Below are 27,824 nucleotides of genomic sequence, written 5' to 3'. Positions count from 1 at the left end.
ATTTCAAGGAATTTTTTTGTTGACATTTTTGGGATTTTCTATGATTTTCCTGTCATCTGCAAATGGTGTCTTTTTTTCCTTCTTTCCAATTTGGATTCTTTTTTATATCTTCTTGTCTGATTGCAAAGGCTAAGACTTCCAATACTATGTTAAATAAAAGTGGATGGAGTGGCCAGTCTTGCCTTGTTCCTGATCTTAGAAGAATCGATTTCAGTTTTTCTCTGTTGTGTATAATGTTAGCTGTGACCTTTTCAGTATACGTGCTTTATTATGCTGAAGTATGACTTGTCCTTTTCTTGGTATATAATTGTTGATAGTAAGCTTAAATGATTGTATGTCTATGAATTAAATTATAACATCTTTTATTTCTGATTTTATTAATTTAAACCTTTTTAATTTTGTTAATTTAAATTTTCTTTTTTTCTTGATCAATCTGAGTAAAGGTTTATCATTTCATTTATCTTTTCAAAGAACCAGCTCTTAGTTTCATTGATATTTTTAGTTCATATTTTATTTATTTATATTCTGATCTTTATTTACTTCATTGTGCTAACTTTGGGTTTTCTTGTTTTTGTAGTTCCTTTAGGTTTAACTTTAGGTTGTTTATTTTGGATTTTTCTAGTTTCTTAAGGTCAAATTTTATTGCTATAAAGTTTTCTTTTAGAAGTGCTTTTATTGCATCAGATAGATTTTGGAATTTGTGTTTTTGTTTGCAATTGTCTCCAGGTTTTTTTTTTTTTTTTTTTTTCATTCCAGTCCTGATTTCTTTAGTGATCCATTGGTTGTTTAGCAGTGTAATGTTTAACTCTCATGCATTTGTGTGTGTGTGTGTACATGTGTGTTTACAGATTTTTCTTTGTTGGTTTCTATTTTCATAGCAATGTGTTTGGGAAGATGCTTCATATATTAATAACTTTAATCTTCTTACATTTATGAAGACTTGTTTTTTGGTTAAATTCAGGATCTCTCCTAGAGGACTTTATATGAGCACTTGAATGTGTATTGTGTTGCTTTTGAATGAAACCTAAAAAGATTTACTAAGTCCAGTTCAGTTCAGTTCAGTTGCTCAGTCATGTCTGATTCTTTGCGACCCCATGAATTGCAGCACCCCAGGCCTCTCTGTCCATCACAACTCCCGGATTTTACCCAAAACCATGTTCATTGATTCAATGATGCCATCCAATCATCTCATCCTCTGGCATCCCCTTCTCCTGCCCTCAATCTTTCCCAGCATCAGGGTCTTTTAAAATGAGTCAGCTCTTCGTATCAGGTGGCCAAAGTATTGGAGTTTCAGCTTCAACATCAGTCCTTCCAATGAACACCCAGGACTGATCTCCCTTAGGATGGACTGGTTGGATCTCCTTGCAGTCCAAGGGACTCTCAAGAGTCTTCTCCAACACCACAGTTCAAAAGATTCACTTCTTCGATGCTCAGCTTTCACTATAGTGTGACTTTCATATCCATACATGACCACTGGAAAAACAATAGCTTTGACTAGACGGAACTTTGTTGGCAAAGTAATGTCTCTGCTTTTAAATATGCTGTCTATGTGGTCATAACTTACCTGCCAAGGAGTAAACGTCTTTTAATTTCATGTCTGCAGTCACCATCTGCAGTGATTTTGGAGCCCCCCAAAATAAAGTCTGACATGTTTCCCCATCTATTTCCCATGAAGTGATGTGACCAGATGCCATGATCTTAGTTTTTTGAATGTTAAGCTTTAAGCCAACCTTTTCACTCCCCTCTTTCACTTTCCTCAAGAGGCTCTTTAGTTCTTCACTTTCTGCCATAAGGGTGGTGTCATCTGCATATCTGAGGTTATTGATATTTCTCCTGACAATCCTGATTCCAGCTTGTGTTTCTTCCAGCCCAGCATTTCTTATGATGTACTCTGCATAGAAGTTAAATAAGTAGGGTGACAATATACAGCCTTGACATACTCCCTTTCCTATTTGGAACTAGTCTGTTGTTCTATGTCCACTTCTAACTGTTGCTTCCTGACCTGCAAAGAGGTTTCTCAAAAGTCAGGTCAGATGGTCTGGTTTTCCCATCTCTTTCAGAATTTTGCACATTTTTTTTTTTTTTTTTTGTGAACCACACAGTCAAAGGCTTTGGCATAGACAATAAGGCAGACATAGATATTTTTCTGGAGCTCTCTTGCTTTTTTGATGATCCAGCAGACGTTGGCAATTTAATCTCTTGTTCCTCTGCCTTTTCTAAAATCAGTTGAATATCTGGAAGTTCATGGTTCACATAATCCTGAAGCCTGGCTTGGAGAATTTTGAACATTACTTGACTAGCATGTCAGATGAGTGCAATTGTGTGGTAGTGTAAACATTATTTGGCATTGTCTTTCTTTGGGATTGGAATGAAAACTGACCTTTTCCAGTCCTGTGGTCACTGTTGAGTTTTCCAAATTTGTTCTCATATTGAGTGCAGCACTTTCACAGCATCATCTTTAAAGATTTGAAATAGCTCAACTGGAATGCCATCACCTCTGCTAGCTTTGTTCTTAGTGATGCTTTCTAAGGCCCACTTGGCTTCACATTCCAGGATGTCTGGCTCTAGGTGAGTGATCACACCATTGTGATTATCTGGGTCGTGAGGATTTTTTTTGTACAGTTCTTCTGTGTGTTCTTGCCACCTTTCTTAATATCTTCTGCTTCAGTTAGGTCCTTACCATTTTTGCCCTTTATTGAGCCCACCTTTGCATTGAAATGTTCCCTTGGTATCTCTAATTTTCTTGAACAGATCTCTAGTCTTTCCCATTCTGTTGTTTTCCTCTATCTCTTTTCATTGATGGCTGAGGAAGGCTTTCTTATCTCTCCCTGCTATTCTTTGGAAGTCTTCATTCAGATGCTTATGTCTTTCCTTTTCCCCTTTGTTTTCACTTCCCTTCTTTTCACAGCTATTTGTAAGGCCTCCTCAGACAGCCATTTTGACTTTTGTCATTTCTTTTTCTTGGGGATGTTCTTGATTTCTATCTCCTGTACCATGTCATGAACCTCCATTCATAGTTCATCAGGCACTCTATCAGATCTAGTCCCTTAAATCTACATTCCACTTCCACTGTATAGTTATAAGGGGTTTGATGTAGTTCATACCTGAGTGGTCTAGTGGTTTTCTCCACTTTCTTCAATTTCAGTCTGTATTTAGCAATATGGTGGTCATGATCCGAGTGACAGTCAGCTCCCAGTCTTGTTGCTGACTGTATAGAGCTTCTCCATCTTTGGCTGCAAAGAATGTAATCAATCTAATTGTGGTGTCAACCATCTGGTGATGTCCATGTGTAGAGTCTTTTTTTGTGTTTTTGGCAGAGAGTGTTTGCTATGATCAGTATATTCTCTTGGCAGAACTTTATTTGCCTTCGCCCTGCTTCATTCCATTTTCCAAGGCCAAATTGGCCTGTTACTCCAGGTGTTTCTTGACTTCCTACTTTTGCATTCCAGCCCCCTATAATGAAAAGGACATCTTTTTTGGGTATTAGTACTAGAAGGTCTTGTAGGTCTTCATTGAACTGTTATTTGGTTCAGTAAGTTAAAGGAGAGGGTTTTCCCATTGAGTTTTTTCTCTCTGGGTTATCTGTCCACTGATGTAAATGGAGGTGTTAAAGCCATCTACTATTGCTGTGGTATTGTCCGCTTCTTCATTTAAGTATTTTAACATTTCTTTTTTTGTATCAAGGTGTTCCTATTTTGTGTGCATATACATTTGCTATTTGTGTATATCATTGAATTGATCCTTTTATAATTATGTATTGCTCTTTTTCTCTTGTTACAGTCTTGGTTGTAAAGTCTATTTTGTCTAAGTATTATCATCCTGATTTTCTTTTCATTTATGTTTTCATTTGATACTTTTTTTACATCTCCTTGCATTCAATCTGGGGATTTAGATCTGAACTGAGTATATTGTAGACAGCATATGTATCTTGTTTTGTGTCCATTCAGCCAGTGTATATCTTTTGATTTAACATTATTCCATTTGTATTTAAAGTAACAATTGGTTGGTTTGTACTTGCCATTTTGTCAATAGTTTTCTGGTTGTTTTTATAGTTCTTCTTCTTTTTCTTCTTCTTCTTTTTTTTTTTTTTCCTCTTACTTTTTCCTTGTGGTTTAATGACTATCTTTAGTGTTATTTCTTGTATATATCTGCTTTAGATTTTTGGTTTGTGGTCACTATGAGGTTTGTCTATAACCTCATAGATAGAGGATCTATTTATGGGTCTATTTATCTTTATAGTGATAAATTTTTCTGTTTATTTAAAGTTGCTGATCTTTTAAGTTTAAACTTAACTTATTGCATTTTAACAATTCTGTATATTTTCTCCCCTTTTGTTTAATGTTTAGACATGATATTTTACATTTTTTTGTTTTGTGTACCCATTAATTACTCATTGTGGATATAGATGATTTTACTCCTTTAGCCTTTAACCTTCTTTCTAGGTTTATAAGTGGTTGATCTCCTACCCTTACTATATATTTGCCTTTACCAATGATATTTTTCCTTTTATAACTTTTATATTTTCAGTTGTACCCTTTTCTTTTTCACTTAGATAAGTTCCTACATTTCTTGTGAAGTCTAAACTCTGCTAGCTTTTCTTTTCTGTAAAACTTTTGATCCTTCTTTCAAATATAAGTTTGTCAGTTAGAGTATTCCTGGTTGTAACTTCTTTTCTTTGATCACATAAATAATATCATGCCACTCCTTTTTGGCTTGCAATGTCGACTGAAAAGTCATCTGTGAATCTTATGGGAATTTCGTTGCATATACCTTGTTGCTTTTTCCTTGCTCTTTTAAATAATCTCCCTTTATCTTTCAGTTCAGTTCAGTTCAATTGCTCAGTCATGTCCGACTCTGCAATCCAATGAACCACAGAACTCCAGTGTTCCCTGTCGATCACCAACTCCTGGAGTTTACCCAAACTCATGCCCATTGAGTCAGTGATCCCATCTAACCATCTCATCCTCTGTCGTCCCTTTCCCCTCCTGCCTTCAATCTTTCCCAACATCAAGATATTTTCAAATGAGTCAGCTCTTCACATCAAGTGGCCAAAATATTGGAGTTTCAGCTTCAACATCAGTCCTTCCAATGAACACCCAGGACTGATTTCCTTTAGGATGGACTGGTTGGATCTCCCTTTATCTTTATGTTTTTCCATTTTAGTTACAATGTGCCTTAGTGTGGTACTCTTTGGATTCATCTTGCTTGATATTCATTATTCTTCCTGGACCTAGATATCTTTCCTTTCTGAGGTTAGGACAGTTTTCATCTCCTTCAAATATGTTCTCTGTCCCTTTCTATCTCCTCTTCCTTTGGGATTCTTATGCTGTGAACATTCATGAATACAATGCATGTTGTCTCAGATGTTTCTTAGTCTGCTCTCGTTTTTTAAAGCCCTTTTTTCTTTTCTTTTTAGTTCAACTTCAGTGTTTTTGCCTACTCTGTCGTCTACTTTGTAAATCCTTTGCTCTATATAATCTAATCTACTATGAATTCATTTTAGTGTATTTTCTAATTTCATTTATCTTTAGCTCTGTTTAGTTATTATTTGGGCCTTCCCCCTTGGTTCAGTGGCAAACAGTCTACCTGCAATGCAGAAGAAGGATACACATGTTTGATCCTTGGATTGGGAAGAAAACTTAGCATAGGAAACAGCAAACCACTCCAGTATTCTTGCCTGGAAAATTTCATGGACAGAGGAGCCTGGTGGGCTGCAGTCTATGGGGCACAAAAAAAATTGGGCATGACTGAGCAACAGCACACATACACACACAGCTCTTCATATTGTCTAATTCTTTGTTAAAATTCTGTATTCATACATTCTCCTCCTGCATTCTTTGAGAATCTTTAAAATCGTTACTTTGATCTCTTAATGTTCAGATCATGTATCCCCACTTCATCTAATTCTTCTTGGATTTTATCTTGTTCCTTCATTGAGAACATATTCCTCTGTCACCTCATTTTGCCTAATTCTGGTGTTATTTCTATGTTTTTGGTAGTTTGCTTACATTTCTTGATCTTGGAGAAATGACAGTTTGTACGACCTATCCCATAGGGCTATGAAGTGTACTCCCTCCTGTCATCAGAGCTGTATGCTTTAGGTTTCTCTCTATGTAAGATGCAATGGCCTTTCTGTTTTGGTAGGCTGACTACCACAGTTATGATTGTAGGTATGGTTGGCCTCCAGTCTGGTTGGTTGGTAAGCTTTTCTAGTGCAGAGGCTGCTGGCAGATGGTGGGCAGGGGCAAATGCAGACAAGGTTGGCTGCAGAGCTCAGGGTATCCTGGGTATTGCTGTCCTGTTGGTGGGCAGAGTTGGGTTATAAACCAACTGGTTGTGAAGACCTGTGGTGTTATGGGTCTACTGTTGGCCCACTGGCAACTGACCTGTGTTCAGGGCTAGTTGATTGTCACACTGGAATCCTAAGTATTAATGTTGCCTGTTTGTGGGTGGAGTTCTGGACTGTTGGGTCCTAAATAATGGCTACTGGGTGAGGCTGGCAAATCGTAGAGCAGGTTTCTGTACACTGTGGTTTGGGCAACTTTTGGAGAGGTTCAATGGTCCCAGACGTTCAGTGTACTTCCCTGGTGGCTCAGATGGTAAAGCGTCTGCCTGCAATGCGGCAGACCCAGGTTCAATCTTTGGATTGGGAAGATCCTCTTGAGAAGGAAATGGCAACCCACTCCAGTACTCTTGCCCAGAAAATCTCATGGACAGAGGAGCGTGGTAGACTACAGTTCATGGGTTGCAAAGAGTCATACACAACTGAGCAACTTCACTTCAAATGGTACCAGAGCTAGTGTCAACCTTCTCATGGGTGGGGACAACGTCTAAGGGATCCTGGGACTGATGCTTTCTCACTGATTTCTGGAGCTGGGACCTAGAGTCTTTATCTTTGGGTCATGGATATTTTAGAGCTTTCTTATGTTCATTAGTGCATGAAGCTTGGATCTTTGCTTGTAGGACACTGATGATCTGGGAGTGGATATTAGCCCACTGCGGGGCAGGGAAGGTCTCAAGGGTTCCTTGTGTTGGTGCCCACCCACTGGTGGGTGAAACAGGGTCCTTGGGTATGTGACTACATTATGTGAGGTTTCCAGAAGTTGATGTTAGCAACCTAATGGGCTAGATTGGGACCCGTCCTGGTGTTAGGTGCTGGCACTATGGTGAATGAGGTTGGGTTTTAGGACCTCTGGCTACAGAGCCCTGGAAGTCTCATAAACTTAGTGTCTGCTTTCTGATGGGTGGAGTGGTTTCCTGAAGGGGTTGGGTCTTTGCAGCCTACCTGCTGATTGGTCAGACTGTGTCACTACCCAGCAAGCTGCCTGGCCTGGGGTGTCCTAGGACTGATGGCGACTGGATGGTGGGTGGGGCAGGCCCAATACTAGAGAGTATATTCCAAACATGGTCATCAATATTCGCATGGTAGCATGAACTCTGCTAAAAGGCTACTGTCAATACTTATGTCCCCAAAGTGAGTCCTAATCACCCCTTGCCTCTCTAGGAGGCTCTCCAAGATCAGACAGTGGATCTGACCCAGGCTTCTTTTAAATTTCTGCCTCTGCCCTGGGACTCAAAATATAAGATTTTGGGTATACTAAGAATAACGTCTCAGGACTTCCCTGGTGGTCCCGAGGTTAAAAATCTGCTTTTCCAAGCCAGGGGTGGGAGTTAATTGCCTGGTCAGAGAACTAAGATCCCACATGCCATGGGGCAACTAAGTCCATGTGCTACAACTGTTGACCATGTGTGCCACAACTAGAAAACCTGTACAGTGCAACTCCTGAGCACACATGCTCTGGAGCCCACATTCTATAACTAGAGAGAAGCCCTCTAGTAGCAACAAAGAGACCAAGGGCCACAACAAAAAATCCCTCATGGCACAACTAGGACCCACAGCCCAAAAATACATTAAGAAAATTAATTTACTAATTAATTTCGAAAAAAGAGTAAAGTTTTCATTTTCTGTAATCCACTGGCTCTCCTGAAAGTACATCCCATTATTAGTCAAAGATAAACCTTCTAGAGGCTTGTCTTTCTACTGCAGGATCCCCAGGCTAAGGAACCAAATGTGGGACTTAAACCCTTTGCTCTTTGGAGAGAACCCTGCATTTGTAATTATTCTCCCATTTGTCAGTTTCTCACCCGGAGCTCTGGGTCTTGATTATACAATGTCTCTGCCCCTCTTAACTGTCTCATTGTGGTTCCTTCTTTATATTTTTATAATTTTTTTTTTCTGCTAGTCTTCAGGTTGATCTTATTGATAGTTACTCAGTAAATAGTTGTAACATTAATGTGCCTGTGAGAGGAGGTAAACTCAAAGTCTTCCTACTCTTCCAATTTTTCTACTTCCTTTTTCCTAAATAGATTTTACAATTTTCAATTCTAAGAAAGGCCATACACACAAGTTGTCTAAGAATCTGATTGTGACTATATTGAATTGAGATACATTTGGGAGAATATTTTTATATTGTTTGTTGTAATCAATAAACATGATAGACTAGAAACAGTTCACTAATTTCTTTAATGTGTTATATTTTACATTTTTTTAATTTTCTTTTGTTGTATTCCTTCTTAGATATTCAATGTTTTTAGTGTCTTATTAATCTTTAAAAATATATTACATAATACCTGCTATATAAAATTATCAATTCAGTTCAGTCACTCAGTCATGTCTGACCCTTTGGCACCCCATAGACTGTAGAAGCCAGATTTTCCTATACATCACTGAATCCCAGAGCTTGCTCAAACTCAAGTCTGAGTCAGTGATGCTATGAACTGTATCATCCTCTGTTTTACCCTTCTCCTCCTGACTTCAAAATTTCCCAGCATCAGAATCTTTTCCAATGAGTAAGTTCTTTGCATTAGGTAACACAGTTTTAACAAATCATGATTGGGTGTTGAAATTTATTCAATGCTTTCCTGAGTCAATTGAAATAATCAATGAATGTGGTGATTTTCATTGACATATTTTTCTAATGGATCATGTTTCTGAAATAAATCAACCTTGAATATGACATATTATCCATTTTGCACTTTGCTGAATTTGGATTTCTATTCTTTTCACGATGATTACATCTCTATTTCTGAGAGCAATTTCATGGAAGCTTTCCTTTGTTATGCTGTTTTTGTTCAATTTTTATCAAAATATGTTGTTCTCAGAAAATGATATGGTGATTATTGTCTTTTTCTTTTTTCTTTCCTGAAAGATTTTGGGCAATATTCTTTCTAGAAATATTTAATCACATCAATGGGAGAAACATAATTAATGGAAGAGTGAATAATTAATGTCATCTGGATCTAAAGTTTTCTTCACAGGCAGGTTTAAATTGAATATTTAATTTCTTTTTTTAAAACATAAATTTATCTATTTTAATTGGAGGTTAATTACTTTACAATATTGTATTGGTTTTGCCATACACCTACATAAATCCGCAGCAGGTATACACGTGATCCCCATCCTGAACCCCCCTCCCTCAATAGAATCAGTGATTTAGATATTTTTCTTTTAGACTTGTATTAATCTTTATAAGCTCTGTTAGTTAACACAGCTTATGATTAAAGAAATTTGTCAACATCCTTTAATTTTTCAAATTTTAACATAATCTTATTTATAGTTTCCTTTTATAAACATTTAAAAATCTATGAGATCTCTACTTTCCCATTTCCCTATCATTCCTGATATTAACAAGTTTTATACAGTTCAATTGCTCAGTCGTATCTGACTCTTTGTGACCCCATGAACCATAGCACGTGACTCCCTGTCCATCACCAACTCCCGGAGTTCACCCAAACTCATGTCCATTGAGTTGATGATGCCATCCAACCATCTCATCCTCTGTCGTCCCCTTCTCCTCCCACCTTCAATCTTTCCCAGCATCCAGTGAGTTAGTTCTTCGCATCAGGTGGGCATAGTATTGGAGCTTTAACTTTAGCATCAGTCCTTCCAATGAATACTCAGGACTGATCTCCTTTAGGATGGACTGGTTTGACCTCCTTGCAATCCAAGGGATTCTCAAGAGTCTTCTCCAACACCACAGTTCAAAAGCATCAATTCTTCGGCACTCAATTTTCTTTATAGTCCAACTCTCACATCCATACATGACTACTGGAAAAACCATAGCTTTGACTAGATGTACTTTTGTTGGTAAAGTAATGTCTCTTCTTTTTAATATGCTACCTACATTGGTCATAACTTTAAAACTGTTTAAAACTTTTAAGCTGTTGTTTATTCTTTTTTTAATATAATTTTTTTTAAATTTTATTGGAGTATAGGGCTTCCCAGGTGGCTCAGTAGTAAAGATTGTGCTGGCCAAGCAAGAGACGCAGATTTGAGGCCTAGGTCTGAAAGATCCACTGGTGAAGGAAATGACAACCTCCTCCAGTAGTCTTGCCTGAAAAATCCCATGGACAGAGGAGACAGGTCGGCCACATTCCATGAGATGACAAAAGAAGGGAGCATGCCTTAGTGAACAACAACAACAAAATAATTGATTAGCAATATTGTGTTAGTTTCATGTGTATCACAAAGTGATTCACTTATACATGCACATATATTTAATCCTTTCCTGATTCTTTTCCCATATAGATAATTACAGATTATTGAGTAGAGTTTTCTGTGCTATAGAGTAGATCCTTATTGTGGTTTTAATTTGGCGTTTCTCCAATGGCTGCTGATGTTGAGTATCTATTCATGTGTTTACTTGCCATCACTATGTCCTCTTCAAGGAAATGTCTTTGTATATTATTTGCCCATTTTCTTTTTTTTTTTTTAACTGTTGATTTTATTTTATTTTATTTTTTTAATTAATTAATTTATTTTTTTTATTTTTTATTTTTTAAATTTTAAAATCTTTAATTCTTACATGCGTTCCCAAACATGAACCCCCCTCCCACCCCCCTCCCCATAACATCTCTCTGGGTCACCCCCATGCACCAGCTCCAAGCATGCTGTATCCTGCATCAGACATAGACTGGCGATTCAATTCTTACATGATAGTATACATGTTAGAATGTCATTCTCCCAAATCATCCCACCCTCTCCCTCTCCCTCTGAGTCCAAAAGTCCATTATACACATCTGTGTCTCTTTCCCTGTCTTGCATACAGGGTCGTCATTGCCATCTTCCTAAATTCCATATATATGTGTTAGTATACTGTATTGGTGTTTTTCTTTCTGGCTTACTTCACTCTGTATAATCGGCTCCAGTTTCATCCATCTCATCAGAACTGATTCAAATGAATTCTTTTTAACGGCTGAGTAATGCTCCATTGTGTATATGTACCACAGCTTTCTTATCCATTCATCTGACTTTTTTTTTTACCTGTTAGTGTGAGAATTATTTTATAGTTTAGAATTGGTTCTTTGTTGGATGTGTTTTGCAAATTTTTTTCTGTTTGCTGTTTGTCTTTTCATACTCTCATAGTGTATTTTTCTGAGCAATAGTTTTTGACTTTGATGAAGTCCAATTACGTTTTTTTTTTTTTTTCCTTTTATGGACTATGCTTTGGATACCAAGTCTAAATCTTTACCTAAACCTAGAATTCAAATATTTTCTTCCATTTTTATATTGATTTATAATTTTACATTTAATTCTGTGGTCTATTTTGAGTCTTTTGTAGGAGGTATGAGGTTTAGATTAAGGTTTAGTTTTTTTTTTTTTTGCTTCTGAATGTCCATGTTTAACAGCATTATTTGTTGAAAAGCTATATTTCTTCCATTGAATTGTTTTTATGCCTTTGCTAAAATCAGTTGGATATATTTGGCTGGATCTGATTTCTTTTTATGTTTCCATCGACTAATGTGTTTATTCCTCTAACCAGAGCATGTGGTCTTGATTATTGTAGTTGTGTAATGAAATTTTAAATTTGGTAGAATACTTTCTTCGTTTCTACCGTTCTTTTTCAAAATTATTTTAGCTATTTTGGTTCCTTTAACTTTCAATATAAATTATAAAATAATTTTGCCTATACCTACAAAGATGGGCTGATATTTTAGTAAGAATGGCATTAAATGTATACAGTTTGGGGGACAACAGACAACTTCTCCATGTGGATTCTTTCAATCCATGAACATAGTGTGTCTCTCCATATATCCAGCTTTTCTTTGATTTCTTTCATTTCATTTAGAATAAATCAGCATACAAGTACTGTATATATTTTACACAATATTTTGAGTTTTTGACTAATTTTAAATGGTATTTTTTTATTTTAGTATTTGCATTGTCTATTTTTAAAAAAAATAGTTTTATTTTTCTGCTTAAATTTTTCACAGTATAATTCTTTTTCTGGAAAAAAAATTGATCAACTTTATTTTAAAGTCTGTTTCTGATTATAAAAATATATTTAATCTTATGTATAATCTTATGTTTCTATTTAAAATTTTTCCTTTTAGTTTTTCATAATCCTGTTTTTTGGTGTACTTGGTGATTTTTTTTTTATTAATTGTCAACCCTTTGGTATGAAAATTTAGAGAGCTAGTCTGCTATTATTTTTTATTTAAATTTTTTTTTAGTTTTAATTTTTCTTCTTGGAAGTATATTAAGGAAGAGGCAGATCACTATAAAGCATGTTTATATTGAGGTTATTTATTTCAGTTTTGGTGAGATTCAGACTATTTAAATTGTTTTTACTATTGTTTGTGAACCTTTAGATGTCTCTAGTGAGAGACTGGCATTTTACCAAGACCTCCCCTCCTTGGCTAATTCTATACTCCATTTCTCTTAGCAGCCTCATATAAATATATGGAAAGAAAGGGACAACAGAGGATGAGATGACTGGATGGCATCACCAACTCGATGGACATGAGTTTGGGTAAACTCTGGGAGTTGGTGATGGACAGGGAGGCCTGGTGTGCTGCGATTCATGGGGTCTCAAAAAGTCTGACATGACTGAGTGACTGAACTGAACTCAGCTGAACTGAATACACACACACATATCCATATAAGTATGCATATATACTTTTTTTTCACATTCCTTTTCATTATTTTGTTTTGTTTGTTGTTTAGTCACTAAGTTCTGTCTGACTCTTTTGCAACGCCATGCACTGTAGCCCACCAGGCTCTTCTATTCATGGGATTTTCCAGATAAGAATACTGGAGTAGGTTGCCATTTCCTTCTCCAGGGGATCTTCCCAACCCAGAGATCAAGTCCATATCTTCTGTATTGCAGGTAGATTCTTTATTGCTGAATCACCTGGAAATTCCATTTTCATAACAGGTTATTACAAGATATTGAGTGTAGTTCCCTGATATATACATGGTCATTTTTTTTGCCTATTTTATATATAATAGTATGTGTATGTTAATCTCAAACTCCATATTTATCTCCCTCCCACATGCTGCTATCCCCTTTAGTACTCATGCATTTACACTGTATGTCTGTGAGTCTATTTCTTATTTTGTAAATAAGTGCATTGTATGTGGAACAACTGACTGGTTCATAATTAGGAAAGGAGTATGACAAGGCACTATATTGTCACTGTGCTGATTTAACTTATATGCAGACTACACCATACAAAATACTGGACTGGATGAAACACGTCAGGATCAAGATTGCCAGGAGAAATACCAATAACATCAGATATGCAGATTATACTGCTCTAATGGCAGAAAATCAAGAGGAACTAAAAAGCCTCTTGATAAGGGTGAAAGATGAGAAGGAAAAAGGTGACATATAACTCAATATTCAAAAACCTAATATCATGGCATCCAGTCTTACCACTTCAAGTCAAATAGATAGGGGAAAAGTGGAAATTGACAGATTTCATTTTTTAGTCTCCAAAATCACCTCGGACAATGATTGCAGCCGTGAAATTCAGAGACATTTGCTCCTTGGAAGGAAAGCTATGTCAAACCTGGTTGTTGTTGTTCTTGTTTTGCCAAGTTTTGTCCAACTCTTTTGCCATGAGATTTCCCAGGCAAGAATACTGGAATAGGTTGCCATTTCCTTCTCCAGGGGATCTTCCTTGCCCAGGGATTGAACCCATGTCTTCTGCATTGCAGGCAGATTCTTTACCATTAAGCCACCAGGGAAGCCCTGATATACCTAGACAGCATATTAAAAAGCAGAAACATCACTTTATTGCTGATCCTGTTCATGATAACAGTTGTCTCACTGTTCACTGAGCCCAGGGTAGGCAAGGCATGAGCTAAGAGGCTGGAAGAAGACTCAAGGAGCCATAGGAACTCCAGATATGTTTATTTTCTCCTGGCTGACACAGTGTTCTCTCCTGGTTGATGCAGCAGCTGTAGCAGTAGAAATGCTATATTCTCTCCTCTTACTCAACAGACACAGCCATGATGCAGGAGTAATGCCACCACTTTCTCTATGGAACTCATATCCGTACAGCACAAAGTAGCCCATGGCCAAGTAAATGCCTTGTGATGTGCCTGCAGAATGCTCTAAGTGATCTCAGCTGTTTCACAGTCATTATTTACAAAACGTGTGGTGAGAGAGCCTGAACATGTCATCTTGGCTAATTTTCTCTCCCCGCAATCACTTTGCCGATAAACCTGTGTATAGTCAAAGCTATGTTTTTTCCAGTAGTCCTGTACTAATATGAGAGTTTGACTATAAAGAAGGATGAATGCCAAAGAGTTGATACTTTCAAATTGTGGTGCTGGAGAAGACTCTTTAGACTCCCTTGGACAGCAAAGAGATCAAGCCAGTCAATATGGAAATCAACGCTGAATATACATCGAAAGGGCTGTTGCTGAAGCTGATGCTCCAATGCTTCGGCCACCTGATGCGAAGAGTTGACTCAGTAGAAAAGGCCCTGATGCTGAAAATGATTAAAGGCCAAAGGAGAAGGGGATGACAGAGGATAAGATAGATAGTATGACCCACTCAGTGGACTTGAATCTGAGCAACTCTGGGAGACAGTGAAGGATAGAGGAGCCTGGCATCTTGCACCGCATGGGATAACAAAGAGTTGGACATGATTTAGCAACTGAATAACAGTCATTTTATAGATTCCACAAATAAGTTATATCATATGATATTTATCTTTCTCTGATTTACTTTACTTAATATGACCAACCTAAATAACATATTCAAAAGCAGAGACATTTCTTTGCTGGCTAAGGTCCGTCTAGTCAAGGCTATGGTTTTTCCCATAGTCATGCGTGGATGTTAGAGTTGGACTGTGAAGAAGGCTGAGTGCCAAAGAATTGATGCTTTTGAACTGTGGTGTTGGAGAAGACTCTTGAGAGTCCCTTGGACTGCAAAGAAATCCAACCAGTCCCTTCTGAAGGAGATCAACCCTGGGATTACTTTGGAGGGAATGATGCTAAAGCTGAAACTCCAGTACTTTGGCCACCTCATGAGAAGAGTTGACTCATTGGAAAAGACTCTGATGCTGGGAGGGATTGGGGACAGGAGGAGAAGGGGGCGACAGAGGATGAGATGGCTGGATGGCATCATTGACTCGATGGACGTGAGTCTGAGTGAACTCTGGGAGTTGGTGATGGACAGGGAGGCCTGGAGTGCTGCGATTCATGGGGTCACAAAGAGTTGGACATGACCAAGCGACTGAACTGAGCTGAACTGCATTTGGCAATCTCTAGGTCCAAAAGTCTTTTCCTTTGTTCAGCTTTTGACTTGTATTCAGTACTGACATCTTCCTTGGTGAGTAGCAACCCTTGAAAGTTTTGGCTCATCTCTTTATATTTACTTTCTGTGTTGTTTTTTTTTTTTTTCTCTGAAGTTCTTTACATTCTTAGGAAATATAATTCTTGAAATAGGTGGCCAATAAATTACATTGTTGAGTTTTCCTACTTGGTATGTTTGGAGCAATTGTTGTAATATAAGCTCATTTACCATAGTCAGATATCCTGGATTCTTATTTTACTTTTAACAATTCCATAATTAATTCCTAAAATAAAATCAATAAAATGGTGAATGTCTAGAAAGAGCACTATTGGAGAAACATATCTGTTATTGATAGATTTCCTAGAAAAGAGAAAATAAAGTGATGCCATGATAAAATTTTCTTATATTTAAATAATTGTTATATATGAGACAAAAATATTTTCTTTAATGCTGCATTATAATATTCTACTAAAAGTGACAGAGAAAAGTAAATTTTTGTTCCATTTAAGCAAGTTTTTGCTGATAATTCACACAGTTTATAAATAGAACATGCTGCTCTCTAAAGTACAATGCTTTGCACCACAGAGAATGGCTAGGAAGAGGCTTGTGGAATCTACATAAAGAATAAAAGCTTATAAAATGAGGAGAAAGCTAAATTCTAAATAAGCCTTGAGGAATATTTATGGATTAACAAACAAGTTATGACAATTAATTTTCCAGAGAAGAGAACTGTTTTATGAAAAGACATAGTGATGAAGAAGTAGAAATTACTTTGAGTAGTTTTGTCTGGATAAATATTTTAAATTGATCAATCATAAAGATATTTTCTACTAAGAGCAAACTTCTATCAGAAATTCTTTAATAATTTATTTTACTTAACGTTTATGTTTTCCTGTAATTTTCTACCATACTATGAAGTATTTAAAAGAAGGGGTAAAATTTTTCATTTCTTTATTCCTTCCTGAAGACAATAAAGATTATACAGGGTTTTGAGGAGAAAGAAATAAGATGACATCAGTCAGTCAGTCAGTTCAATAGCTTAGTTGTGTCCGACTTTTTGTGACTCCATGGACTGCAGCACGCCAGGCCTCCCTGTCCATTACCAATTCCCAGAGTTCACACAAACTCATGACAGCGTGACATCAGCACTTTGGAAATACTTATTTGAGGTAACCAGAAGAATCCATTTAGAGTGAAAACACTGATCCTAGTTAGGAAGTTTTCTGTAACAGAAATATTTTCTGTAGTGAAAACAAAGAGGAAGAATTAAAGATATCATGGAGGAAGAATTGGAACAATTCAGTAAACTGGCTATAGTAAACTACGGAAAGAGAGAAGTGACTCCCAGCCTATGTAACTGGGACAATATTGGTTTTGCTTATAGAAACTGATAAGCAACATTCTTATCCCTTGAGATACTTTCTATCATGTATTACAAATTATAGTGAGTGCTTCACCTTACAGTATCTAATATCTTCCCATGACAGGCATGGTCAAAGAGTTCTACATCTCTCATTGAAAATCCTGTATTTCCATAACTCTTACTGACACATCTTTGAGTAATTATAGTCTGATGGCATTTTATTTGTTGTTCTGTTAAATGAATGGTTCATAAGTTTTCTAAGATTATAAGTTCATGAGTGCTAGATATGTATAGTCTAAACATGTTTAAATTATATCTGAGTGACAAATCCAATCTAATTGAATTTTTAAATAAGATTTGACTAAAATTAATTTAAGAATATGAGAAAATAATCTATTATCATCAACATATCACAATACAGATGTTCCAGAAGATTTTTACCATTTGACTTCAAATCAAAGTCATGTAAACACTTATAAATTGTAGTTATACTGAATTTGCCAAATGTGCTTTGAGTTCCTAATTATAGTTAATATTCACTTTAATAATCCAATTTGTTTTCTGCTGCATATAACCTAAATATAAACTCTTTAGTGTTTACAATTTGAGTAGCTTTTCTACTGATTTATTAAATGTCAAAGAATTGGATTTTTTAATTATATAACAAAAGCCCATTTGAAACTCGTTTAAGTAATGCAGACATATGTTATCTCATATAAGAAGACATATAAGTCCCAGGTCCAGTACATCAGAGATCAGTCCTCTATTAGATGGCTTTCAGCTCAGTTCAGTTGCTCAGTCGTGTCCAATTCTTTGCGACCCCATGGACTGCAGCACACCAATCTTCCCTGTTCATCACAAATTCCTGAGGCTTATTCAAACTCATGTCCATCGCGTTGGTGATGCCATTCAAACATTTTCTATTGCCCACTTCTCCTTCCACCTTCAATCTTTCACAGCATCAGGGGCTTTTCAGGGAGACAGTTCTTCACATCAGGTGGCCAAAATACTGAAGTTTCAGCTTTAGCATCAGTCCTTCCAATCAATATTCAGGACTGATTTCCTTTAAGATTGACCTGTTGGCTCTCCTTGCAGTCCAGGGGACTCTCAAGAGTCTTCTCCAACTCCACAATTCAAAAGCATCAATTCTTCAATGCTCAGCTTTCTTTACAGTCCAACTCTCACATCCATACATGATGACTGGAAAAACAATAGCTTTGACTAAACAAACTTTTATTGGCAAAGTAATATCTCTACTTTTTAATATGCTGTCTAGATTGGTCATAGCTTTTCTTCCAAGAAGCAGGTGTTTTTTAAATTTCATGGCTGCAGTCACCAACTGCAGTGATTTTGGAGCCCCCCAAAATAGTTTCTCATGGTTTCCACTGTTTCTCCATCTACTTGCCATGAAGTGAAGGGACCAGATGCCATGACCTTTGTTTACTGAATGTTGAGTTTTAAGCCAGCTTTCTCACTCTCTTCTTTCACTTTCATCAAAAGGCTTTTTAGTTCTCCTTCACTTTCTCCCATAAAGGTGGTGTCATCTGCATATCTGAGCTTATTGATATTTCTCCCTGCAATCTTGATTCCAGCTTGTGCTTCATCCAGCCCAGCCTTTTGCATGATGTGCTCTGTATGTAAGTTAAATAATCAGGGTGACAACATATAGACTTTACGTACTCCTTTCCCTATTTGGAACCAGTCTCTTGTTCCATGTCCGGTTCTAATTGTTGCTGCTTGACCTGCATACAGATTGCTCAGAAGGCAAGTCAGGTGGTGTGGTGTTCCCGTCTCTTGAAGAATTTTCCATAGTTTATTGTGATCTACACAGTTAAAGGCTTTGGTGTCATCAATAAAGCAAAAATAGATGTTTTTCTGGACATCTCTTACTTTTTCAATGATCCAACGGATGTTGGCAATTTAATCTCTGGTTCCTCTGCCTTTTCTCAATCCAGTTTGAACATCTGGAAATTCACAGTTCATGTAGTGTTGAAGCCTGGCTTGGAAAAGTTTGAGCAGTACTTTGCTAGTGTGTGAGATGAGTGCAATTGTGCAGTAGTTTGAACATTCCTTGGCATTGTCTTTCTTTGGGATTGGAATGAAAACTGACCTTTTCCAGTCCTGTGGCCACTGCTGAGTTTTCCAAATTTGCTGGCATATTGAGTGTAGCACTTTCACAGCATCATCTTTTAAGATTTGAAATAGCTCAACTGGATTTCCATTATCTCCACTAGCTTTGTTCATAGTGATGCTTCCTAAGCCCCATTTGACTTCACACTCCAGAATCTTGCTCTAGGTGAGTGCCCACACCATTGTGGTTATCTGGGTCATCATCTACACAGTTGTTCTGTGTATTCTTGACAGCTCTTTTTAATATTTTCTGCTTCTCTTAGGTCCATACCTTTTCTGTCCTAAATTGTACCATCTTTGCACAAAATGTTCCCTTAGTATTTCTAATTTTCTTGAAGAGATCTCTAGTCTTTCCCATTCTATTGGTTTCCTCTATTTCTTTGCATTGATCTCTGAGGAATACTTTCTTATCTCTTCTTGCTATGCTTTGGAACTCTGCATTGAAATGGTATATCTTTCCTTTTCTCCTTTGCCTTTAGGTCCTCTTCTTTCCTCAGCTATTTGTAAGGCCTCATCAGCTAACCATTTTGCCTTTTTGCATTTCTTTTTCTTGGGGATGTTCTTGATCAATGCCTCCTGTACAATGTCACAAACTTCTGTCCATAGTTCTTCAAGAACTATGTCTATCAGATGTAATCCCTTAAATATATTTGTCACTTCCACTGTATAATAATAAGGGGTTTGATTTAGGTCATATCTGAATGGTCTGGTGTTTTTCCCTACTTTCTTCAATTTAACTCTGAATTTGGCAATAATGATTTCCTGATCTGAACCACAATCAGCTCCAAGTCTTGCTTTTGCTGACAGTATGGACCTTCTCCATCTTTGGCTGCAAAGAATATAATCCATCTGATTTCAGTGTTGATTACATGGCTTTATCCTTAACTAATTTCAGCAGTTTCAGGTGTCACATCTAAATAGCATAATAATCAAAGTTCAAAGAAGTTTTTTCTATTACATTATTTCTTTATTAAGTAGGAAGTGCACATTTTTACTGTACCTTAATAAATTTGTCCTTATATCTCATTGATCAGAATGACATACTCAAACATAATCAATTAATTGCTGCAGAGGGCAATGAGATTACCACAATTATCTTGGCCTACTGTCTGGAGGGATTGATTCAGGTTGGTAGAGTAGAGGGACATGCATTCATCTTCTCATGTGAGAGCACCAAAATTGAACAGTTGAACAGCTTTTGATGGGAGGATGCTGGAACTCACTAAAAGAAGAAAAAATACATCCAAAGACAAAACAGAACTACCATTAATCTTAATTAATAAATATAATACAATAATCTATTATCATCACTGCACTTCAATATAGGTGCTCCTGTAGCCTTTTAACTTTTAACTTGAAATCAAAGTGACATTCTGCTGCTGCTGCTAAGTTGCTTCAGTTGTGTCCGACTCTGTGCAACTCCATAGATAGCAGCACACCAGGCTCCCCCATCCCTGGGATTCTCCAGGCAAAAACCCTGGAGTGGGCTGCCATTTACTTCTCCATTACATGAAAGTGAAAATTGAGAATGAAGTCATTTGGTGGTGTCCGACTCTTCACGACCCCAAGGACTGTAGCCTACCAGGCTCTTCCATCCATGGGATTTTCCAGACAAGAGTACTGGAGTGGGTTGCCATATCCTTCTCTGCAAAGTGACATTAACACCTACAAATTGTAGCTTTACTGAATTTGCCAAATGTCCTTTGAGTTCCTAATTATAGCTAATGCTTACTTCCATAATCCAGCTTGTCTTCCATCTTTAATAATTCCACTGAATTATTAAAGGCCAAAGAATTACAGTTTTAAATTTTACAAAATGGTAGGAGGGAGGAAATCAACATAAAAATCAAATCCCATATCCTTCAGGTGGTCATGGTGGTGGTTGGTTAGTTGTTCAGCCTAACATATGAAGGAACTCCCATGGGGTTATCAGCTGATTTATCAACAGAAACTCTACAAGCCAGAGGGAACAGTGCACTGTATTTAAAGTGATGAAAAAAGAGAACCTACATCCAAGCAAGACTACTCTACCTAATAAGACTCTCATTCAGATTTGATAGAGAAATCAAAAGCTTTCCAGACAAGCAAAATTAACAGAATTCAGCATCACTAAATCAGTTTTGCAAAAAATGCTAAAGAAACTTCTCTAGGCAGGATACACAAGAAAAGAAAAAGACCTACAAAAAATAAACCCCAATAATTAAGAAAATGGTAATTGAATCGTGTGTGTGTGTGTGTGTGTGTGTGTGTGTGCACGCGCACATGCTCAGTTTCTCAATCATGTCCAGATCTTGGTGACCCCACAGACTGTGGCATGCCAGGCTCCGCTGATTTCCAGGCAAGAATACTGCAGCAGGTTGCCATTTCCTACTCCAAGGATTTTCCTGACCCAGGGGAATGGATTAAATGCAACAGCAAAAAGACACAGAATAGCTGGGTGTATGAAAACAAGCATATGCGTGTGCTTTCACTTACCACATGGAGCTCTACATAACCCCCCAAAGTTCATGTAATTATTTTATATTGTTAGATTAATCATGGTTCCATTTTGGCTTACAGTTGTAATTATCTTTTATGTTTTGTCTGGCTATTGATTGTGAAAACTGATCAACATCTTTTACTATTGTGATTATGTAACTATTACTCATTTTAATACCATTGTATCAGAATTGGTCAACAGGAAATAATAGAATTCTATATCACTAAAGTTACCATTTAATAGAAAAAACCTGTAATCACTTTTTAAAATCCAGATGCTCATTAGACTTATCCTGGAATTTTTTGAAAAATACAAATGCCTAGGTATTGTTTTCTCCAAATCTTCAGATGTGATTCTAATGAGCAGCCATGTTTAAAACAAACTAGACTATGTGATGATATTTTACTTTTATCTAGCTTGTTAGACTTCTTCTATTTATATTCAGTGTTCCCATTTCATTTCATGTTTTTTTCCAATTTCTCTGTCTCTTGTTATGTTGTTCTTTCTCAAGCTTTTATCAAGTATATAAAGGTTTTTGTATTTATATATATAAGGCATTTCTATATAATATGCATATATACAGCATTTATATATATTATATACACACACAAACATTTCTTTACTCACTCAGTCTTGTCCAACTCTTTGTGACCCCATGGCCGGCAGTATCCCATACTTTTCTGTCCCTCACCATATCCCGGAGTTTGCTCAAATTCATGTCCATTGAGTCAGAAATGCCATCCAACCATCTCATCTTCTGTCATCCCCTTCTCCAGCCTTCAGTTTTCCCCAGCATCAAGATTTTTTCTAATGAGTTGGCTCTTCACATCAGGAAGCCAAAGTATTGGAGCTTCAGTTTCAGTATCAGTCCTTCTAGTGGAGAAATAACTCCAGAAAGAATAAAGGGATGGAGCCAAAGCAGAAACTATCCAGTTGTGGACTCGACGGATGTGAGTTTGAGTGAACTCCGGGAATTGGTGATGGACAGGGAGGCCTGGCGTGCTGCAATTCATGGGGTTGCAAAGAATCAGACACAACCGAGCGACTGAACTGAATTGAACTGAACTGAATGAATATTCAGGATTGATTTCCTTTAGGTTCAATATCCTTGCAGTCCAAGGGCCTCTCAAGAGTCTTCTCCAACACCACAGTTCAAAAGCATCCTTCTTTGGCACTCAGCTTTCTTTATGTCCCAACTCTCCCATCTATACATAAGCGAAAGCAAAAGTCGCTCAGTCTTGTCCAACTCTTTGGGACCCCATGGTCTATACAGTCCATGGAATTCTCCAGGCCAGGATACTGGAATGGGTAGCCTATCCCTTTTCCAGTGGATCTTCCTGACCCAGGAATTGAACCAGAGTCTCCTGCATTGCAGGCGGATTCTTTACCAATTGAGCTATGAGTGAAGCCCTGGAAAAATCATAGCTTTGTCTAGATGGACTTTTGTTGGCAAAGTAATGTCTCTGCTTTTTAATATGTTGTCTAGATTTGTCATAATTTTTCTTTCAAGGAGTAAGCATCTTTTAATTTCATGGCTGCAGTCACCATCTGCAGTGATTTTGGAGGCCCCCCACCCCCAAATAAAGTCTCTCACTGTTTCCATTATTTCCCCATCTATTTGCCATTAAGTGATGGGACCAGATTCCATGATCTTCATTTTTGAATGTTAAGTTTATGCCTGCTTTTTCATTCTCCTCTCACTTACATCAAAAGGCTCTTTAGTTCCTCTTTGCTTTCTGCCATAAGGGTGGTGTCATTTACATATTTGAGGTTATTGATATTTCTCCCTTCAATCTTTATTCCAGCTTGTGATTCATCCAGCCCAGAATTTTTCATGATATACTTTGCATATAAGTTAAATAAGCAGGGTGACAATCTTTTCCCAATTTGGAACCAGTCCATTCTTCCATGTCCAGTTCTAACTGTTGCTTCTTGGCCTACAATGCAGGTTTCTCAGGAGGAAGGTAAGGTGCTTTAGAAAACTGACAAATTTTCGCCTAAAATATTTATAACACTTTAATTCCACTTGTTTAAGTATGGAATTAGTGCCAGATTTCTGATTTATGTTCACTCCAAATTTTCATGTCTCCTTTTATATTGTCATCTGGCATTACTGCTAAAAATCTAGAAAGCTTATATATTAGTGATTTTTAAATATGGGAATGAGGCTTGAGACTTTTTTTTTTTCCCAGCTGAGCTATTTATTTATTTATTTATTTTTAAATTTTTTTTTATTTTTTAAATTTTAAAATCTTTAATTCTTACATGCGTTCCCAAACATGAACCCCCCTCCCACCTCCCTCCCCACAACATCTCTCTGGGTCATCCCCATGCACCAGCCCCAAGCATGCTGCACCCTACGTCAGACATGGACGGGCGATTCAATTCTTACATGACAGTATACATGTTAGATTTCCCATTCTCCCAAATCATCCCACCCTCTCCCTCTCCCTCTGAGTCCAAAAGTCCGTTATACACATCTGTGTCTTTTTTCCTGTCTTGCATACAGGGTCGTCATTGCCATCTTCCTAAATTCCATATATATGTGTTAGTATACTGTATTGGTGTTTTTCTTTCTGGCTTACTTCACTCTGTATAATTGGCTCCAGTTTCATCCATCTCATCAGAACTGATTCAAATGAATTCTTTTTAATGGCTGAGTAATACTCCATTGTGTATATGTACCACAGCTTTCTTATCCATTCATCTGCTGATGGGCATCTAGGTTGTTTCCATGTCCTGGCTATTATAAACAGTGCTGCGATGAATTCTAATAATACAAGGAAATAATACATTGTCTAAAAAAAAGGAAATTAACAGGTGATACACTATTATTAACTAAAGTGCAGATCTTGTTCAAATTTCACAAAATTTTATGCTAATATCCATGAATTGTTTTCATACCTTATTTAAGATTCTACATTGTATTTAGTTGCACTGAGCAGCTTCAGCAGCATTCAACAAATTCTGGTAAATTCTGTTTTACTTTTTATTATGGTACAAAAGTTTTCCAGTTTTCCTTGTTTTATTTTCTTAGATTCATCATTTAAAAGTGGACATTGCATTTCCAAATACATGGGCTTTTTTTTTTTAAGTGTCTTTGATATTAATTTCTCATTTAAATGCTTCTCAGGAATCAGCCTCTGTGTTTTTCAGTCTTTTAGCTTTATTGAGGTTTTCAATGGCATCTCTCTTGGTAAATGTCACTTTGCATTGGAAAATATGTGGATTATTTTCAAGTATCTTTTGATACTGATTTCTAGCATAATTCCACAGTGATAAAGGAACAGACTCTATATGACTTTAATAACCTTAAAGCATGAAATTTTTGCATTTTATTTTATATTCCTTGATATGTTCCAGCATCTCCTAGTTTATAGTCTATGGCACTTGAATAGAATTTGTATACTATTGTTGTGTGAAAATTGCATAATCTTAATTATGTTGAATTGATTTGTAGTGCTTTTCAGGTTTAATATATCCTTCTAATTTTCTATATGTTCATTCTGTTAATTTTTGTAAGTTTGATATTAATGTTTCAACTAAATATTAAATTTAATTTACATAATATCAAACTTAATTTATCTACTTAAAAATAATTGCAATATATTGTGGAACTAGATGTAATTTTGTTATGTATTTTCCAAGTCTCCTGTAAATGCATTATCATATTTTCATTTAATTTTTTTAAAAATAAATAAAGCAATTAAAACTGAAAAAAGAAGAAATAAGTCAATGATATTTTAAATGGGGTCTTTCTTTCTTTTCATATTGATAAAGGGTTGAATAGTTGAGTAAAATCTGGGTATTTTAGAAAACATAAGGGAAAGCACGGAACTGTAGAGGGTAACCAATAGGGTATATTCTAGAAGTCCTACAATGTTAATTGCTCAAAAGAATTTTTTTTTGGATAAAGTCTTAACTAATTTTGTGCACAAAAAAATGAGGTTAATTGCTTTTGTATATCATCTTCAGTAAGAGTTTATATGAAAAAGTTAAGCAACAATATAGGGGACTTCCCCAGTGGATCAGTGATTGAAACTTAGTCTTCCAGTGACAGGGGCTGTGGGTTTGACCCTGGCGGAGGAGTTAGCATCTGGCAACCCTTGTGGCTGGAAAACAAAAACATAGAACAGAAGCAATACTGTAACAAATTCAATAAAGTCTTTAAAATAATTATTATTTCTTAAAAAATAATATAAATCTTAAAAATGAAATAAATCTTAAACAATAAATATTTTAGAAGAAATAATATAAATATAATAAATAATATAAATTTCCATAAAATTAACTCTCACATCTCAAAAGATCAAATATTACAAGTAATAAACTCAGAACCATTGTAGAGTATCATATAGTATTCAAGGGAATATTGTTAAGGATTTAATTTTGCATATGTTATTTATAATGTTATCTGATGACAGCTGTAGGAATATAGCACTCAGTTAAAAGGTTTTCAAGCTTGTTCATGAAGAGTATTACCTATCGTTTTGTAAAATGATGCACCAAAGTGCAAATTTACATTTTGGAAATTTTTTTAATGTAAAAACTTTAAAAACCAAATAAAGAAAAATTCCAATTATTCCAGCAATAATAATCAATCTCTCTCTCCACCTACCACCATTAACTTGTCATTATACCTATAAATCAATCTTGCAACCATTGCCAATACACACAGTTCTTTTAGTATCTAAATACAATGTATATAATTTCTACTCACATTTTTCCTCTATTTTTCTCTGGCGTTTTATTTACTTATTCTTTTGCTTTCTTTTATTTTTATTTTTTAAATTTAATTGGAGGCTAATTAATTTACAATATGGTGGTGGTTTTGCCATACATTGACATGAATCAGCCATGGGTGTACATGTGTTCCCCATCCTGTCCCTCCCTCCCAGCTCCCTCCCCATCCCATCACTCAGGGTCATCCCAGTGCACCAGCCCTGAACACCCTGCCTCATGCATCGAACCTGGCCTGGCAATCTGATTCACATATGATAATATACATGTTTCAAGGCTATTCACTTAAATAATCCCACCCTCACCTTCTCTCACAGAGTCCAACAGTCTTTTGCATCTGGGTCTCTTTTGCTGTCTTGCATATAAAAGTTTTATAGAGAAGATAAACACTGTTATTCTTGAAGCTAAGCAGAGTCTTGAGAAACACTCTGGTTGACAGAAAATGTTAGCACAGACCTTCTATTCAGCAACACTTACCCTTTTCTTGGGATCAATATACTAGCTCTTTTTTCTTTCTTAATATAGAGTTTGGGCTTCCCTGATAGCTCAGTTAGTAAAGAATCTGCCTGCCATTCAGGAGACCCTGGTTTGACTCCTGGATCAGGAAGATCCACTGGAGAATAGATAGGCTACCCGCTTCACTATTCTTGGACTTTCCTTGTGGCTCAGCTGGTAAAGAATCTTCCTGCAATGTGGGGACCTGGGTTCTATCTCTGGGTTGGGGAAATCCTCTGGAGAAGGGAAAGGCTACCCACTCCAGTACTCTGGCCTAGAGAATTCCATGAATTGTATCGTGACCATGGGGTCGCGAAGAATCAGACACAACTGAGTGACTTTCACTTTCAACATAGGGTTTTAATCTTCATCTAGATCCCTGTAGAGTTTTAGGTGATATAGGACAAAAAAATTTATCTTGGGGGGGGGTGGAGACTTACATGATTATCTATTCTTCTTAGTATTAGAATGAGGCTTCAAGAAAATGGCTTCTCGGTCTTTCTGATTTCTTTGAAAATCGCAACAATTTTTATAATGAGAATGGTCCTATGATTGTGAGACATAACAGGCAAACCTTCTGGGAAATTCTGCCAAGTTTTTTATTAACATGTGGTGTTTGTTCTTGATGTCTGGCTTAGATGGGCTCTGTATCAGAAAATAATATGGATTTTTATCCCTTTATGGCTAAGCAAATGACGATACTCATTTTAATCCATTTCATTTTCTGTATTTCTTCTTTTGCCATAGTGAGAATGGCAATAGTGTGTGTGGTGATGTTGATGTGGGGTTCATGGTTGAATGCCGGGGTCCAGCCCTGGTGGATCCAGGGTGATCCAAAGGTGGGGACAGAGTTGGCGTCCTTGGAAATAACTTATTTAATTACAGATAGAGAGGGATTAGAAAATTAGCAGAGAAAAAGAGGCTGAATAACTTGGTTTACATGGAATACCAATCACCACCTACGTAGGCCGCAGGCATCTCCCCATTCTCCCGAAGGAGAGGAGGCACTGAGGCCACCCTGGTCTGA

The sequence above is a fragment of the Capra hircus genome, chromosome 15 (assembly GCF_001704415.2).
Source record: "Capra hircus breed San Clemente chromosome 15, ASM170441v1, whole genome shotgun sequence".
In the NCBI taxonomy this organism is placed as follows: domain Eukaryota; kingdom Metazoa; phylum Chordata; class Mammalia; order Artiodactyla; family Bovidae; genus Capra; species Capra hircus.
The sequence above is the reverse complement of the archived record's forward strand: the minus strand, read 5'-3'. Positions refer to the sequence as shown.